Source organism: Zalophus californianus, chromosome 8, assembly GCF_009762305.2.
Source record: "Zalophus californianus isolate mZalCal1 chromosome 8, mZalCal1.pri.v2, whole genome shotgun sequence".
Classification (NCBI taxonomy): domain Eukaryota; kingdom Metazoa; phylum Chordata; class Mammalia; order Carnivora; family Otariidae; genus Zalophus; species Zalophus californianus.
This window is the reverse complement of record NC_045602.1, coordinates 104,066,355-104,083,117: the sequence shown is the minus strand read 5'-3', so window position 1 is coordinate 104,083,117 and position 16,763 is coordinate 104,066,355. Positions and strand designations below refer to the sequence as shown.

General features: G+C 38.4%; 1 protein-coding gene across 2 annotated transcripts in view; it reads left to right on the top strand.

The window, feature by feature from the left end:
• LOC113937357 (SLX4 interacting protein) overlaps positions 1-16,763 on the top strand; it is a 193,028-nt gene that overhangs the window by 37,460 nt on the left and 138,805 nt on the right. The window lies entirely within an intron of this gene.

The following is a 16,763-nucleotide window of genomic DNA, read 5'->3' as shown; positions in this document are numbered from 1 at the left end:
GTCAACCTTCACAGCATTGTTACATAAAAAATGTCTAACCCAGTACCTGGATATTAGTAAGCATTCACTAAGTAAGTCTTAGCTATTAGTAATCACATGAAAGACACACACAGCTGGGAAGCAGAGCTGTTCTAAGATTGTGTAGGCTCCTTCTTGCCCTCATCAGGTATTTCATTTCCGCAGCTTAATGTGTGAAGCACGAGCGGGTTGTGGTGGTTTTATTTATGTATTTATTTTTTGGTTACAGGCTCTCTTTTAAAAGCTGTTGTGACAGGAAAAGAGGGGTACTCACATTTACTGACTACCTACTAATATGTTTGTCACATATTAACCTATTTAATTCTCACAACACTGCCAACTACGCTTTCCTGTTGACAGTCATGGAGGTAAAGGTCCTGAGAATTGGCTCAGGTCGGAGGTCAGAATGTTGAAGGCAGGTTTCAAGCCTGGGATCTCTTAATGAAAGTTGTATGCTTTGATAAAGTGGGTAGAGACTGCTAGGTGCAGTCTTATAAGCAATTGGTTTAGAATTGCTCTTGACTGGTAATAATATGATTTCTTATATGGATTATAATTTTTTGTGTTAATAACTATATTACTAACTTTTAGTAGCTGTATTAAAACCGCTATCTTGGGAAGTTAGCAGGACAGATGTAGTTATGAAAGAGGGGACTCTGGAGCCCCCGATTCTGGTTCTTTATTGCTCTCCCCTTCAAAGAGTCTTTTTGGGAAAAAGATGCCTTGAAGACCATGTTGGTCAAAGGTCAGTTTTGGACCCCATTCTCCTTAATGAACCAGGCCACTTCTGCCAAGCCCTTCTTCAGGTAGGCGCCCCTCTCAAGGGAGAGATTCTTGAGCTCCTTTGACTTACTAAATAGCTGGGGTGAGAGAGAGAGTGAAGAGGGACAGTGAGAGAGGGAAGAGGTCGGTCCTAGAGCAAAAGGCATGCCTCCATAGTTAGGTAGAAGCAGAAGAAAACTGCCCGAGAGCTAGAATTCTGGGGACAAGCTGGTCAGTCCTCCCTGAACTGAAGCCTCTGCCTAGATTCTGAGCTAGTTTTGGGGAAGAAGTTAGGGAGACCTTGAGAAGTGGGTGGGCTCATTGAGCTCCTTCTAGATGCCAACAGTGACTATGGCTTCTTCCCAAGGTGACAAACCTGGCTTTCAGGTTGGGGACAATCTGGGTAGTCAGCTGGTGTGGATGCAAAATAAAAATCAGTCTCCAATAACCTCTAGACTCTTCGTATACTTCTTTTTTCCCTTTGGAAAATTAAAAAAATCCTGAAATGCATAAAGAAGAAAAATTTTCTTATGCCCACTACTCAAATTTATATTCTATTACTGTTAACATCTTGCAGTATTAACCTCTATGCTTTTATTTAAAAACAGACAATAGACTTGTTTTATAAAAACTTGTTTTCTAAACAACAACAAAAGACCTGTTTTCATTATAAAGAATTCAAGTATGGGAAAAAAAATCACTCCAGGGGTGCCTGGGTGGCTCAGTAGGCTAGGCATCTGCCTTTGGCTCAGGTCGTGATCCTGGGGTCCTGGGATCAAGCCCAGCGTCAGGCTCCCTGCTCAGCGGTGAGTCTGCTTCTCCCCCCGCCCCTCCCCTGCTCCTGCTCTCTCTCTCTCAAATAAATAAATAAAATCTTAAAAAATAACAGTTACTCCAGATCTCTTGGAAACAACTCTTGTTAGCATTAGGTGAACATCATTCCAGATGGATACTGTGGATATATTGTATGTACAAATAGAATGATTACAGTAAAACGTAGAAACACTTTTGCTAAATATTAGGTATAATAGCTGTTACTTTAATTAGAAAATGTAATTTTACTTTCATAGTAGAAAAAAGCTGAATTGAAATGTAAAGAATTGTTGAACCTCAAATTTCTTCTCACGTAGATTTTATTTCCTAAAGATATCCTTAAGATTAAAATAGCTTATAAAATAAGCATTTGGACTCATTTTTTTTTTCAGTCTTAGATCCCAACGATTGACTGCTTGCTGTAAGAGAGGGCAACAGCGTCTCACTCACCCTTTCTTCTCACCTCCCTATTTTTATTGTTATTTTTATGTGTTTCAGTTTTGTATTAATCACATTTTTGTCCTATACTATTCAGCATGGTAGCCACTAACTGCGTGTGGCTATTTAATTTTCAACTTAAATTTACGTAAAATTAAAAATTGAATTCTTCAGTCTCACCACATTTCAGGTGCTCAGTAGCCACAAGTAGCCAGTGGGTTAGTGCAGGTATTGCAGAAAGTTCTGTTGGACAGCAGTTTCTCAAGAAGGGGTTGTTGGTGTGGCTTATTACAAATTCTTTCATGTTTGAGAATTTCTCTTATTTGCCTTTATATTTGAATGCTACCTTGGCTCATACTTTCTTTCCCTCAGAATCTTATAGCAAAACTTTCCCCAGTGTCTTCTGACATTGAATATTGCTGTGGAGAAATGTAAAGCCAGCCCAGTATTTCCCCTCTTATACAGATGACTTGTTTGTTGTTCTCGGATACCTAAAAGATTTCATAAATGTCTCTCAGTCTGGAGTACTGTCACATCTTCTAAAAAATTTTTTTTTCTGGAACATGTGTTTTTTTGGTCTACAAATTCTGTTCATTCTTCATTCCAGAGAGATTCTTTTTTTTTTTTTAAGATTTTATTTATTTATTAGAGAGAGAGAGCACGAGAGGGAAGAGGGTCAGAGGGAGAAGCAGACTCCCCGCTGAGCAGGGAGCCCGATGTGGGACTCGATCCTGGGACCCCAGGATCATGACCTGAGCCGAAGGCAGTTGCTTAACCAACTGAGCCACCCAGGCGCCCCCAGAGAGATTCTTATGTTGTCTCTTACCCAATGTTGTCTCATATTCTTAGTTGTCTCCTCTCTTGCCTGTTCAATTTCTTAAGTTGCCTACTTCAGGGATAGGTCCTCCTATTAAATTATTTTCATTTGCCTTCTATATTTATTACTTTTTTTTTAATGTCCTCATTTCTTTTATATTTTAATCTGAAATGATTATACAAACCATATCACCATGATTGTCAGTAATTTTCAGGGTTGTCAATTTCTTGTCTATTTTCTTTTCACTTATTCCATAATGATAGTGATTTTTTTAAAGAATATTTATTTATTTATGAGAGAGAGAGTGCATACGCACGCGCACAGGAGCGTGCACAAGTGGAGGGCAACGGCAGAAGGAGAAGCACTCCCAGCTCAGCAGGGAGCCCGGTGAGGGACTCAATCCCAGGATACTGGGATCATGACCTGAGTAGAAGGCAGATGCTTAACCGACTGAGCCACCCCGGTGCCCAATGATACTGATTTTGATTCTTAATTTGTTTCTTTATTTTCCTTATGTTATCTATTCCTGTTCACCCAATTATCCCCAAATTTAGCAGCTTAAAACAATAAATATTGCTGACTCACAGTTTCTAGGGATCAGAAATACAGGTGTAGATTAGCTAGATAGATGCCTCTTATGCAGGATTTCTCACAAGGCTTTAATCATTTGTCAGCTGGGACAGCAGTCTTCTCAAGGCTCAACTGGGGGAAAATCTGATTTCAAGGTCACTTGTGATATTGGCAGGATGTCTCAGGTGCTCACTAGCTATTAGCTGGAGACATCTGTTCCTCTACACATGAGCCTCTCCAGAAGGCACCTCACAACATGGCAGCTGGGTTTCCTCCGAGAGAACAAGAGAGGGTGCCCCAGATGGAAGCCACAACCTTTTTGTAACCTATCTTCAATGTGATACCACCTTATCACCTCTGCCACATTGTGTTTGTTAGAAGCAAATCATTAAATCCAGCCCATACTCAAGGGAAAAGGATTATAGAAGAGCGTGAAAAACGGGGGACAAGATTGTCAGGGGCCATCTTAGATGCTGCCTGTCACACCTTCTTTGCCATTTTATTCTGTTTTATCATCTGTCTTTGGATTCTTGAGTTAATGAATTTTCTCCCTAACCCTGAGTTGCTTTGTTTCTTGAAGCAATTAGATACTCCTGCTTCTCACATTATGTTTCCTTTTAAGTTTGGCATAGGCCTTTTGCACATTTGTTCCTTTTTTTTATGTTGTGCTTTTCATAGAAACCTAAAGCCATGCCATTTATTTCTGTCTCGGTTTTCTCTCTCTCTATTCACACATTCTATTTGCTTTGATATAGTGTGAATGGCTTTTTTATAGTCTTCCCTCTATCTGATGTCAGTTTGATTTCCCTTCAAATTAAGTTTGAGGATTGGGTATTTTGGCCAGTCCATTTTTATAAAGCTATAAAGGATGGTCTCTGGAGGAAGAAAGCTCAGTTGCAGTGAGAAGTTAATACCACTATACCTGGATCCTCCTCTCTTCTGAGGTTCTGTTAGAGGTCCTGTGCCAGAGTTCATTCCTTGTTGGGGAGGGGTGGGGCAAGGCTGGATACTCTTCCATGAGGACGTACTATTGTTAACTCTGCTTCCGAAAAGGCCATTTCCCATATTTAATAGAAGGAAAGAAAAGCAGGTTTGCTGGAGTAAGCAGATGGGCTGAGGGAACATTTTGGGGTGATTACTCTAAAACTAAATTATGATGACAGTTGCACAACTATATAAATTTATTAAAACATCAAATTGGCATTTTAACACAGGTAAATTTTATGCTATGCAAATTAAACCTAAAGAAAGCTGTTTTACAAAAGCATATTTGTTCAGTGTTCTTTTTTTTGAGAATTAGAGGTAATAATTTTCAGGATGGTGATGACTCAGTAGTCCCAACCATTCATGTTTATTAGTTTAGTGGACATGTACTACCATGGATAAGTAAAACCAGAAAGATAGTTTTATAATTATTATGGAATGAATTGGTTGTTTCTCTTTAGCTTCACTAGCAGACAACATGCTAGTTTGCTAGTATTGATTGGGTGGTATGTAAATGAAAATGTCCTACCTAAATGTTGCAAAAATGCAAATTAGATTTTACTTATTTCCCAACTGTAAAAGAAACCAGTAGCAAAAAGGAAAAAAAAAATTTGAAGTAAAGCTTTTCTAAAAATATTCAATGATGAGCTGGGCTTTTATTTATATAGAGTCAAATCTTGATCGTTTTAAGATTACAAAGATTGATATATTGTGGATAAGGGATTACAAAATAACTTACATTTCTTTTAGCAGGAGTTTTATTCACTTATCTAAGGTGTCTTTATTGGGGGCTTATTACTCTGGTGATCAGTTAGATGCAAAAAGTTACATGGCAAGCTTCCTACCGGTCAGCCTTCCAGCAAACAGATGGGTAAAGACTTCTATGTGCTTGTCACTGTTTGGTACTGGGACATACTAAAACCATGAGGTCCTTAAGGGAATAGCTGTGTCTTATGAATTCCTTTTTATATCTTTGATCCTTTGTATATTATAGGTGTTCTGTAAATATTTAATGCATGAGTGAATGAAAGAATAAGTAAGATGTACTGCTTCTCCTCCAGGAAAGTATATTCTAGTTAGGAGACTAAGCCACACACATGAAAAGGCCCCTTATGGATCCCAAGTGTTCACATTGTCCGAGTTGTGCCTGAGAAAGGTGAAGGGTGGTGGCTAGGAGTACTCAGAAAACCTGGGGGAGTTAGCGATAACCAAGTGGGTCCACCTGAATCCCTGAGTAAGAACAGAGAATGTACTTGGGAAGGCTACATGCACAGGCTCCAAAGTAGAAATGAAGATAGATTTTGTGGGGCCTGGGAGACAGGACTGATTCTGGTTGTAGAGGATAGAATTGGGAGAATTGAGTTGGATGGAAAGAGTGGCTGCAGTGCCCAGGGCCTTGAAAGCCCAAGGGAAGAGATTGGTTTTGTTTCATTGGGCACTAGGGAGTCCATGGGTTCTTGAGCCAAGAAACAATTAGATTAAAATATATAAACTCACTCTTAAAGTTATTGATCAACCCTGTGGATTATTTGGCTCTTTTTTGCATCTCTTACATGCAGGATGCTTATGGATTTAAGGTTTGTATATTTGGTTGTTGCATTTCCTTTTTTTTTTCTGGCACCTTACGCAAACTCATTTTTTAATTTTCCTACATAGGAATTCTAAAGTAGTCTAATATAAACAAAAATATTTTATTTGAAAGAGGGAGACAGAAATTCATTGAGGGTGTTGTGTGCAGGACATAAGGGAGGAGTTTGGACGTGAGGTACTACACAGGATGTTCAGACCATCATCAAGGGAACGATGAAATGCTTCTGGAGAGAAAGAGAAGGTGCTGCTTTGTCCTTGGGAGCCTGGGACTAGAAGATGGGACCTGTGTGCTAGGCACTTTCCTGTGTTTTCTTTTAGTTCTCACCCCCTCCTGGTAAAAATTGTAATCCCTGTATACAGAGGAGAAAGGAGGCTTAGGGGCTGATGTATGTGGACGTGAGCATCTGTCATAGGTCTGGATGAATTTGTTGCTAGCATGTTGATAGGAAAGGCAATCGGGTCTTATAAAATAACTCGGTATTGTTACATCTCTCCTGGGATAATTGAGCAGGCAGAGGATATAACCAGGGCAGTCCAGTGTCCCTGTTTACAAAATGTTAACTCTAAGATAATTAATAGTCCTTTAAATGTTGCTTAGAATCAAGTTAGTTACCCTAAACACTCAACCCTAGCGTTTTTCGAAAGGTTTAAAAATTGCCCTTTGAAAGGATTTCTAGTCTGAAAAAGATTTCTCCTGTTGGAACAAAGTAATGCCCCAGAGTTTGCATTCAAAAGTACCACCACCACCAATCCCCACCCCCCACCCGCATCCCATCTAATCCCGCTCTGCTCTTACTGCTCTTTATTTACTCAGACATTTTTGGAACTGTAAAGACTTGTTAGATCTTGTGCAGTAAAACATAATTCCCAATTTTCCAAGGCCAGCTGTAGATCAGGATTCTAAAGGCCTTAATGGAAAAGGGCGGGTATGTGTTTGTTAAAAGGCCGTTTAGAGAAATCAGTTCCATGTAATTTTTAATACAGTTCTTTGGATAGACTTTGTTATGACTCACTGTTACAGATGTCATTAATTTATGATGGAAAATAGACAGTATGACAGTTATCTTCAGACTCAAGAATACTTAGGCACCAGGGTGAATGATGACTGAACAGAGACCGCTGCGAAATGCCACTGTCAGGATGCAGCCCTAAGCCGAAGGACGGGCCTGGCCCTTGTTGCCTCTGACCCTGCTCGACGGGCCACCTGCTCACCATATAGATAGCCTGCGCGGCAGAAAGAAACCCAGGTCTGCTGGAAACCCAAGGCCCTCGAGGTGTCTTCTCACCAAAGGAAATTCCTCACGTGCGTTTTCTTTCCTAGGCAGGCTAAGGTGTGTGAGATGGGCTGTCCTGGACAATGTGGGAGATCTTTTATATGTTCTTCCTCTGCGGTCCTGTTTCCCTGGACTCCCCTCCTCTGAACAGCAGACATTTTAGATGCGGACCGGCCTGTGGCAGAAGTAGTTCAGGCACTTTTGTGAGGCAGGATGTTAAAATACCTTGGTGAACATTTACTGACCAAATGGAATAATGTTTTTCCCTCAGCTGGTTTTTGAATGTTTTATAGGCTTTGGCAAAATCAATTTACTGTGGCTGGGGGAAGTCCTACCTGGATTTGCAAATAGGGCCTGTCATCTTTGGACCCGACAATGTGCAGTATGTGCCAGTAGCAGAGAGAATCTTAGAAATAAGAAAGGCTGCTGGCATGGAAGTGGGAGACCTGGGGTCCCCTCAGGTCCGGAGTGGTGTTCTCTCATAGTCCTTGATATATGTTGAATTATGTCCCCCCTGAAAGAGATACCTTGAACTTCGAAGCCCCAGTACCTCAGAATATAACCTTATTTGGAAATAAGGTCTGTAAAGAGGTAATCAAGTTAAAATGATGTCTTTAGGGTAGGCCCTAAGCCAGTATGACTGATGTCCTTATAAAAAGAGGAAATTTGGACACAGATGGCTGCAGAGGGAAGAGAGAGAATACCATCTACAAGCAGAGGAATGGGGGACATGGAATCTGGTCCATGCCAGGAGGGAGATATGGAATAGATTCTCCCTCACAGCGCTCAAGAAGGGACCTACCTTGTGGCACCTTCATTTCAGACTTCTAGCCTCAAGAACCATGAGACAATACATTTTTGTTGTTTTAAGCCATCCACTTTTTGGTACTTTGATATGGCAGCCCCAGGAAATGAATACAGTCCTAACCGCCCGCCCTTCCCCCAAAGCCACAAAACTGAGCGAGCCTGTCAACCTCCTGGACTTCTGCTTCCTTATTTGTCAAGTAGCAGCCTTGGAGTAGATGATGTCAGGACCTTCCTGCTCTGACATTTGATGATTAATACCTCAAAAAGTGTGCTCCATTTCCAGCAAAATAATAATTGTTATATTTCTTAATATAGTTAAAACACGCAAAGAAGAAGTTTTTTTCAGTTCCCAATTTTGTTCTTTTCATTCAGGAGTCATTCTTGATACTTCCCTTAAGCCAAAAGATTAGGCAAGGCTGTCCCTTCCAAGTTGACACACTAAGCAAATGGCAGCTTGTCTGGTCCACATGTAATACGTAACCAAAGAACATGTCACTTGAAAGCATGAAGCTATATTCTACTACTAGTTGGAAGCTAGCATAGTTTGAAAGACATTTCATTGTTGGAAGTTAGTATATTTTGGATGACATTTCATTAACTTTTCTTCCTTACATCTGTCGGGTGATTTCTTTTAGACATCCACAGGCTTATTCTGTTTTTCCCCAAAGGAACCTGCCGCATAGATACAGGCCACTCAGGTATTTGCTGGAAGCCTCACCTTGGTGAACAGTAGCGCAGTAAGCGCTCGAGTCTCACATGTGTCCAGAAGTTCCGCTTGGGGGCTTGGTCTCTTCTTGCTTGACTTGGCAATAGGTGAGAGTTGCGTCCACTGATGCAGCAAAATTAACACATTGTATTTGGTCCTGTCCTAAAGGAATGCAGTGAGGAGACAGTTGCCCACCTCTTCGAGAAATGTCTTTCCTCACAAAATTGGCAACTGAAACCTCTAAGACATGTTTGAAATAATGCTCCCTTTGGATCGTCTCTGTAGTTTACTTTTTTCCCTTAGTCCCTATTATATGATAGTGAATTTTTTTTTCTTTTTCTTTTTAATGTGCCTTAACCTTGTTAAGGAAAGATAAGTAATGTAAAATTATTTCCCCACTCCAAAGAAAAAAATGTATTTGATTCAAGGTACAGAAAGGAAATCTTTTAAAACAAGATTAATGTTTAATAGCACTTGCTCTCCTATCTGAGGCTCTGTCATGTTCTTCCTATTTTCCTCAGAGCCCTTTTCTATCTTCTAACTCTGTTAGGATATTCCCTCTTCTCAATCTATTAGGATTTAAAAGAGCAGGGGATCAAGTTAGGCCTGGGGAAAGAATTTCAAAAGGGAATGGGGATAACCATGGTGGGATGTGACTGGGTAGGCCTTAATGGCTCTATTTTCTTTGTACTCCTTAGTGAAAGGGGTAGAGACATGATTAACTTGAGGACAGTTTCACTATATTCAGCCAAATTAAAGGCAATAATTTTATTCACAAGCTTATCTGGTTCTTCAAGAATTATTGTGCTGCCTTCTGAAAGTGTTTTAACATGTGGTATTATCATGGATGATGTCTCACTCTTGGCTCCAGTCTGATTGAAATTATCTTCTTTACTTAGTTCTACCCCACCCATTTATATCTGTAGGTCAAAGCTCAGGGAAGGGCCTAAGAATGTCTTTAGCCTTAATAAGAGGCTCCAGTGAATCACCTGTATGGATTAGAAAGAACAACACACCTTAGAAAAATACCATCACTGTGAGAGGCCTTCGGAAAGAATTGCTACATGAACCTAAAAACATGGTGTGTTTTGAAAGGAAATATTTTTAGTACTTAAAGTAGTGACAGTCTCTCTTTTTATTTTAAAGATTAAAACTTTCTCTGTATATCTGTATGTCAGTTGTTTATGACTATAATTTTATTTTGTTTCTGAATAAAATATAATAATTAAAATCTTCCATTCCTGGCTCTGTGCCTGGTTCTTTCTCCATGCTGGGTCTAGGCCTCTTCATTGGCTTAAGCAGAGTAGCAGTGACAAAGGAGATGGTCAGCTAATTTGTCCATGTTTTCTGTAACATTTTTCTTGTGTCATATGTGGATTAAAAATAAATAAAACTGATGAAGAGTCATAGTCTCATAGATTCTTTAGATTAAGATTCACAGTCCCATCGATTATTCTGACATCACATTGTTGAGAATTTTACCATCTCTTTAATTCCAGAGGCTTTTCTGGAGACCTAGTGTTTTGGCATTTTATTTCTCCCTTTGTGCTTTTTCCAAAGGACTCTGAAAGAATGGAAGGTCTTGAAACCCAACCATCGGTGTTGCTATTAGTTAATAGAAGTTGAAAAGATTTGATGGGTCTGCAGTTTAAAATTATTGACCAAATAGCGACTGAGATTTTTTTTTTCATTGTTGTTTTGCTGTTTATTTTAAAGTGTCTCTGTCACTTTTCCTTCTCCCTGTGAGTGTAGTTTCTCATGGTGAGAGTCCAGTTTGCATTCATTATTTGATTTGAATGCTCTGATTCAGTGCCTCTCAACTTGTTTTCTGCTACAACACAGATGGCTTTCACATGCCTTCACACCCTCACAGGGGGGTATCCAGGGCTATGCAGAATTCCAAGCAAGCTACTTGTAATTCCATCCCCTTTCTTTCTCATTCAGGACGGTACAGTGAAAAGCAAGTGAAAGAATGGTTTTATCACATTGCTGTCAGTTGGCTCCACTTCTTAAAAAGCAAATGGTTACAAAGTTTGGCACTCAATTATTGTCTCTCTTCAGTCATTTGTAGATTTGAACAATTCTTACTAACAATTTATTTGTATCTGACATACTTAATAAAGCGGATAATGACATAAGCAACACCTTTGTACTCATTCTCCAATTTGAACATTTCATAACATTTTGCCAAATATAGGCAGTTTCTGTCAACTTCTCTTTAAGAATATGGAGTTAATAGTTTTATGTTCTCTATTTCTCCCTCAACTTCCCTATTTTTTTATATTATGATTTTATGCAGCTAAGATTGTTCATGTTTATCCCCTGTAATCATGTTTATGACATTGTTTGGTCTTAGTTCTTTGTGTAAATGGGTTTCATGCATAACACCCCTTCTTCCCCTTGACCATATCTTCTCCGTTTACCCCTCAGTGGCCAGAGTTACTCATGCAGAAGAATCTTTGAGAATGGCTCCTGGATACCATCTTCCCTGAGGGTTTTTGCTTTTTCCTTTTTGACATATGCCTTTCTGTTGTATGTATTCTGGACCAGCAACTCAGATGGGTCTCTTTCCTGCAGAGCTTTTGGACTTTGTCCCATTGTCTTCTCCATTAACCAGTGTAGGGAAGCATTCACATGATCACCTTGGGGTTTCCCCCTAATGACTGGATTTTTCTGTGTGCCCGAGTTCTATAACCTAAACATCTTTTAAGCAATTTACCTGTATCAGTCTTCCCCAAAACATGATGTATCTTTTAGATCTGAAGATTTATTTCTTAATTTCAGAGGTGTTTTCTTCTATTACATCTTTAAACTTTTGTATTAGGTAATAGTTTGGTACATACAGAAGAACATCTATAATGTATTTATAAACTATGAAGCACTAATTCAACAAAAATTCATGAGCTCATCGCCCAGAATCATAGCTAGTACAGTGCCAATATCATTGGGTTAAAAACATGACAGACACATTGGAATCTCCCTCTGTACCTCTCCTCAACCTGTAATTCTTAGGCCTGCCCAGAAATAATAATTAATATTTATTATTTGTATGCTTTCATGGCTTTTCTACAAGCGAACATGTCTATAAACGGCATATAATATTGATTTGTATGTTTTCAGACTTCATATAAATGGTATGCTGGGCATAGTATCCTGCAGTTTGTTTTTACCATCATTCTTAGGTCAGTGATACAACCACGTTGGGACATGTGGCTCTAGTGAGGAATCTGCTGTGTAGTTTTGTTTTCTCTTTCATGACTATATGCCATTTATTGTCCCATTTTTCTGTTGAATGTTTAAGTTTTTTCTAATGCTGTGCTATTCCCAACAGTTTGTGCTACGCATGTTTGTGTATTTGAGGGAGTGGAGAGTTGTACGCAGGTGCTGGTTGCTCTAGGAAATGTGCCCAGGATGGAATTGCTGGACTGCAGGGAGCCGCCCATTCTTCACTAGACACTGCAAAGTGCTCTCCACACTGAAGTGCCAGTTTTCCCTACCACCGGCAATGTTTGAAAATTTCCTCTTCCTCACATCCTTGGGAATTCTTGGTATTGCCAGAAATTTTACTTATACAGTCTCACGGGTATGAAATGATAATCTTACAGTTAGTTAATTTTTATTTCTTCTACACGTAGTCAGTTCATATCTTTTACTCATTTAGGATTATTTGTATTTATCTTTTGATATGATCTTTATCCTGCATACTGATCTTTTGACATTTGTTTGTATTGCAAATACTGATCTGTGACTTGTCTTTTTTACTTTGTCTCTGGTGTCTTTTGTGCAAGCCAAGTTTTAAATTGCAATATAGTTAGATTTATCAGTCCTTATGGTTTGTGTTTTTTAGGTCTGGTTTAAAATATCCATCTTTCAACCAAAATGTGTCCTATATACAAAAATTTTAGAGTTTGTGTTTTTGTATTTAGGCCTTTAGTCCACCTGGTATTTGGTTTTGTGTATGACATCAGGTAGGTATCTACTTTTATTTAATTCCAGATGGAAAGCCAGTTGTCCCAGAAAAACTTATCCTTTCACCACTGATCTGTAATGCTCTTCTGTCATACATTATGATCTAGTTATACATAGATGTATTTTTGTATTGCAACCTTTGTCTCTTCATATGCCAGTGCCAACTTTTTTTAAAAATTCAGATATAATTGACATATAACATTATATCACTTTCAAATGTACAACATGATTTGGTAATGTATATATTGCAAAATGTTCATCATAAGAAGTCTAGTTAATATCTATCACCACACAGTTACCAGATTTTTTCCTTGATGAGAACTTAAAAATTTTTTATTATTTATTTATCAATTAAGATTTTATTTATTTGAGGGAGAGGGTGTAAGCACGAGTGGTGGGGAGAGGCAGAGTGGGAAGCAGTCTCTCCGCTGAGCAGAGAGCCTGAGGTGGGGCTCTATCTCAGGACCCTGGGATCATGACCTAAGCTAAAGGCAGACGCTGAACTGACTGAGCCACTCAGGCTCCCCTAACTTTTTTTTTTTTTTTTAAAGATTTCTTTATTTGTTGACAGAGTGTGCATGGTACGCCTGTGTGCACGGGGAGGGGCAAAGGGAGAGGGAGAGAGAAACTCAAGCAGACTCTATGCTCAGCGTGGAGTCCATCTGGGGCTTGATCCTATGACCCTGAGATCATGACCTGAGCTGAAACCAAGAGTTGGATACTTAACTATGCCACCCAGGCACCCTTTTTGATAAGAGCTTCTAAGATGTACTCTCAGCAACTTTCAAATGTACAGAACAGTATTATTAACTAGAATCACCGTTGTACATTACATCCCTAGGACTTATTTTATAACTGGACGTTTATATCTTTGACCACCTTTAATATCAACTGTTTTGATTACTAGAACTTTATAAATATTCCACCTTTTTATTCATTTTCAAAATTGTCTACTCTGGGGCCTTTGATATTCCTTAAAAATTTAGGATTTGGATTCAAGTAACGTTGATTTAGTTCATCAGTTGGAAAGCATTGCCATCTTTATGATTCAGAGGCTTATCTTTGAACCAAGTCCATGCTGGCCTTATTCAAGATCTTTTATTAGTAGTTTTATTTCTGGGTTTTTTGTTACTGTGGTTGCTACTGCTAATGTAAAAGAGATCTTTTAGTCTATTTTGTTTTATAATAGGTTATCACAGGGTTTAGGAGAGCTCTTCATTTTTTATAGATTGATATTGAAACCACCAACCTTACTGAACTCTTTAATAGTTTCTCTGAGATTCTTTTTTTTTTAATGTATATAGTCATCATTTACAAATAAGTTCAGTTCTCTTTCATTTAATTCTATATATCCATTTTCTATTTCTTAAATCATTGCATTGGGTAGGACCTCTGGTACAATGATAAATAGATGTAGTCTGTACTTGTGACTGACTTGAAAGAATTTGGGTCTCAATATTAAGAATAGCAGTTGTGTGAGGTCTAGATAGATACTGCTTTTCAGATCAAAGAAGTTTCCTACTGGTCTGGTTTGTAACCATGCTGTCTCATGAATGAGTGTTGAAATTTATTGAAGATTTCTATAAAAGCATTTATTGAACTGATTATATTTTAATCTTTAGTCTTTTGATATGGTGTATTTTATTAGTAGATATTCTGATTTTGTCGATAATATTATTCCTGGGATAAACTCTGCTTTGATTGGCTAGCATTACGTTTTAGGATTATTGTAACTATTTTAATAAATGAACTTTATCTTCAGGATTTGTGGGTTTTTTTTTTTTTTTGGACTGTCTTTGTTATTAATCTCACTAAATGAGTTGAGTGGATTACCCCCTTTTTAATATTCTTTAGTGAGTTTGCTTAAGATTGGGATTATCTGTGTCTTGAAGACTTGGTAAAACTCTTTTTTTAAGATTCCACTTGTTTATATGACAGAGAGAGAGAGAGAGAGAGAGAGAGAGAGCAGGAACACAAGCAGGGGGAGTGGGAGACGGAGAAGCAGGCTCCTGGCTGAGCAGGGAGCCCGATGCGGGGCTCGATCCCAGGACCCTGGGATCATGACCTGAGCCGAAGGCAGACGCTTAATGACTGAGCCACCCAGGCGCCCCATGACTTGGTAAAACTCTTGTCAGACTGCCTGGGTCTGGGTCTTTGTGTGAAGGATGGGAATGTAGATTTTTGATTATTAGCTTGTTTTCTTTATCACTGACTGATTTGCACACGTTTTAATATTTATTTTGAGTCCATTTTAGGAGTTAATATTTTTCTAGAGAAACAGCCATTTCTTCCATATTTTCACATATATTGCCATAGAATTGAGTGATGGATCTTTCTTTCTTGCTTTCTTTCTTTCTTTCTTCCTCCCTCCCTCTCTTTCTTTCTCTCTCTCTTTCTCTTTTTCTTTCTCTCTTTCTCTCTCTACTGTTGGGGTGCCTAGGTGGCTGGTGCCTCATTTGGTTAAGTATCTGACTCATGATCTCAGCTCTAGGTCTTGATTTCAGGGTGATAAGTTCAAGCCCTGCATTGGGCTCTGTGCTGGGTGTGAAACCTACTAAGAAAAAAAAAATCTTAAAAAAAATGCTACTGTATTTAAGGTTCTTTCAGTCTTTTATCCAATATTATTTATTTGTGCTATAGGTTTGCCTGCTTAATTTGGTTTTGTTAACAATAGTTGCTATTTTTTTCATTTTCTGTTTAATTTCTACTTTCTTTATTCCTCTCACTTTTCCCCTTTTTCTGTCTCTTCCTCTTTTCTTTAGTTTGCTTTTTCTTAAATTGAAATTATTTTGGTTCCTTCTTGTGACTTAGAAAATACACAAAAGGCTTTAAAATTACATCTATGTATCACTTTAACTGCATGTTATATTGATATGTAGTACTTTAGTCATTGTTAATTTCTAAATATTTTTTTATTTTTTTATTGTTATTTCCTAATTCCTGATTTATTTAGGATTGTATCTTAAATATTTCAAACAAATAGTTTTTTTTTTAAGATTTTATTTATTTATTCATGAAAGACAGAGAGAGAGAGAGAGAGGCAGAGGGAGAAGCAGGCTCCCAAGGAGCAGGGAGCCCGACGTGGGACTCGATCCCAGGACCCTGGGACGTGGGACTCGATCCCAGGACCCTGGGATCATGACCTGAGCTGAAGGCAGACGCTTAACCATCTGAGCCACCCAGGCGCCCTCAAACAAATAGTTTTAAAGAGCATTTATATTGTCATTTTCTAATTTAACTGCCTACATTACAATTAAGAGGATGTGGTCTGTATGATCGCATTTGTTGGACATTTGTTGAGGTTTCCTTTCTGATGTGGTACTTGTTCTGTTTTTGTAAATGTTCCATGTATAATTGATAAGAATTAGCATTTGGTGTTTATAAATGCAGGATTCTACCTAAATATCAGGTCAAGCTTATAAATTTTATTGCTCAAATATTCTGCCTGATTTCTCAGCTTCTGATAGTATCTCTCACTGTGGTTATAGAGTGGTCATTTTCTCCTTATAATTTTGTCAGTTTTTGCTTCATATATCTTGAAGCTCTGTTGCTAGGTATAAACAAATTCATAATTGTTCCATTACCCTACTGTATTTCTCTATTATTATTATCAAGTATTCTCCTTTAGTGATATTAATATTTTTTCTCTCCGATAATGTTTTGTTTGATATTGATATTTCTTCTGTTTTTGTTTTCGTTCAAATTTGCAAGATAATTGCTTTTCCAACTCTTTCTTTGCCTTTTCTCCTTTATAAGCAACAGATAGCTGTTTTTTTGTTTGCTTCATTATTTGCCTAGTATAATAATATGACCTCTTCATTGGTTACATTTATTGCAAATATTGATATATTTGGACTTATTTCAACGACAGTATCTTTTTGCTTACTATTTATTTATTTATTTTTAAAAGATTCTATTTATTTATTTGAGAGAGAGAGGAGCACGAGCCGGGGTGGGAGAGGGGTGCGGGGGGAGGGTGGGTGGAGGGCAGAGGGAGAGGGAGAAGCAGGCTCCT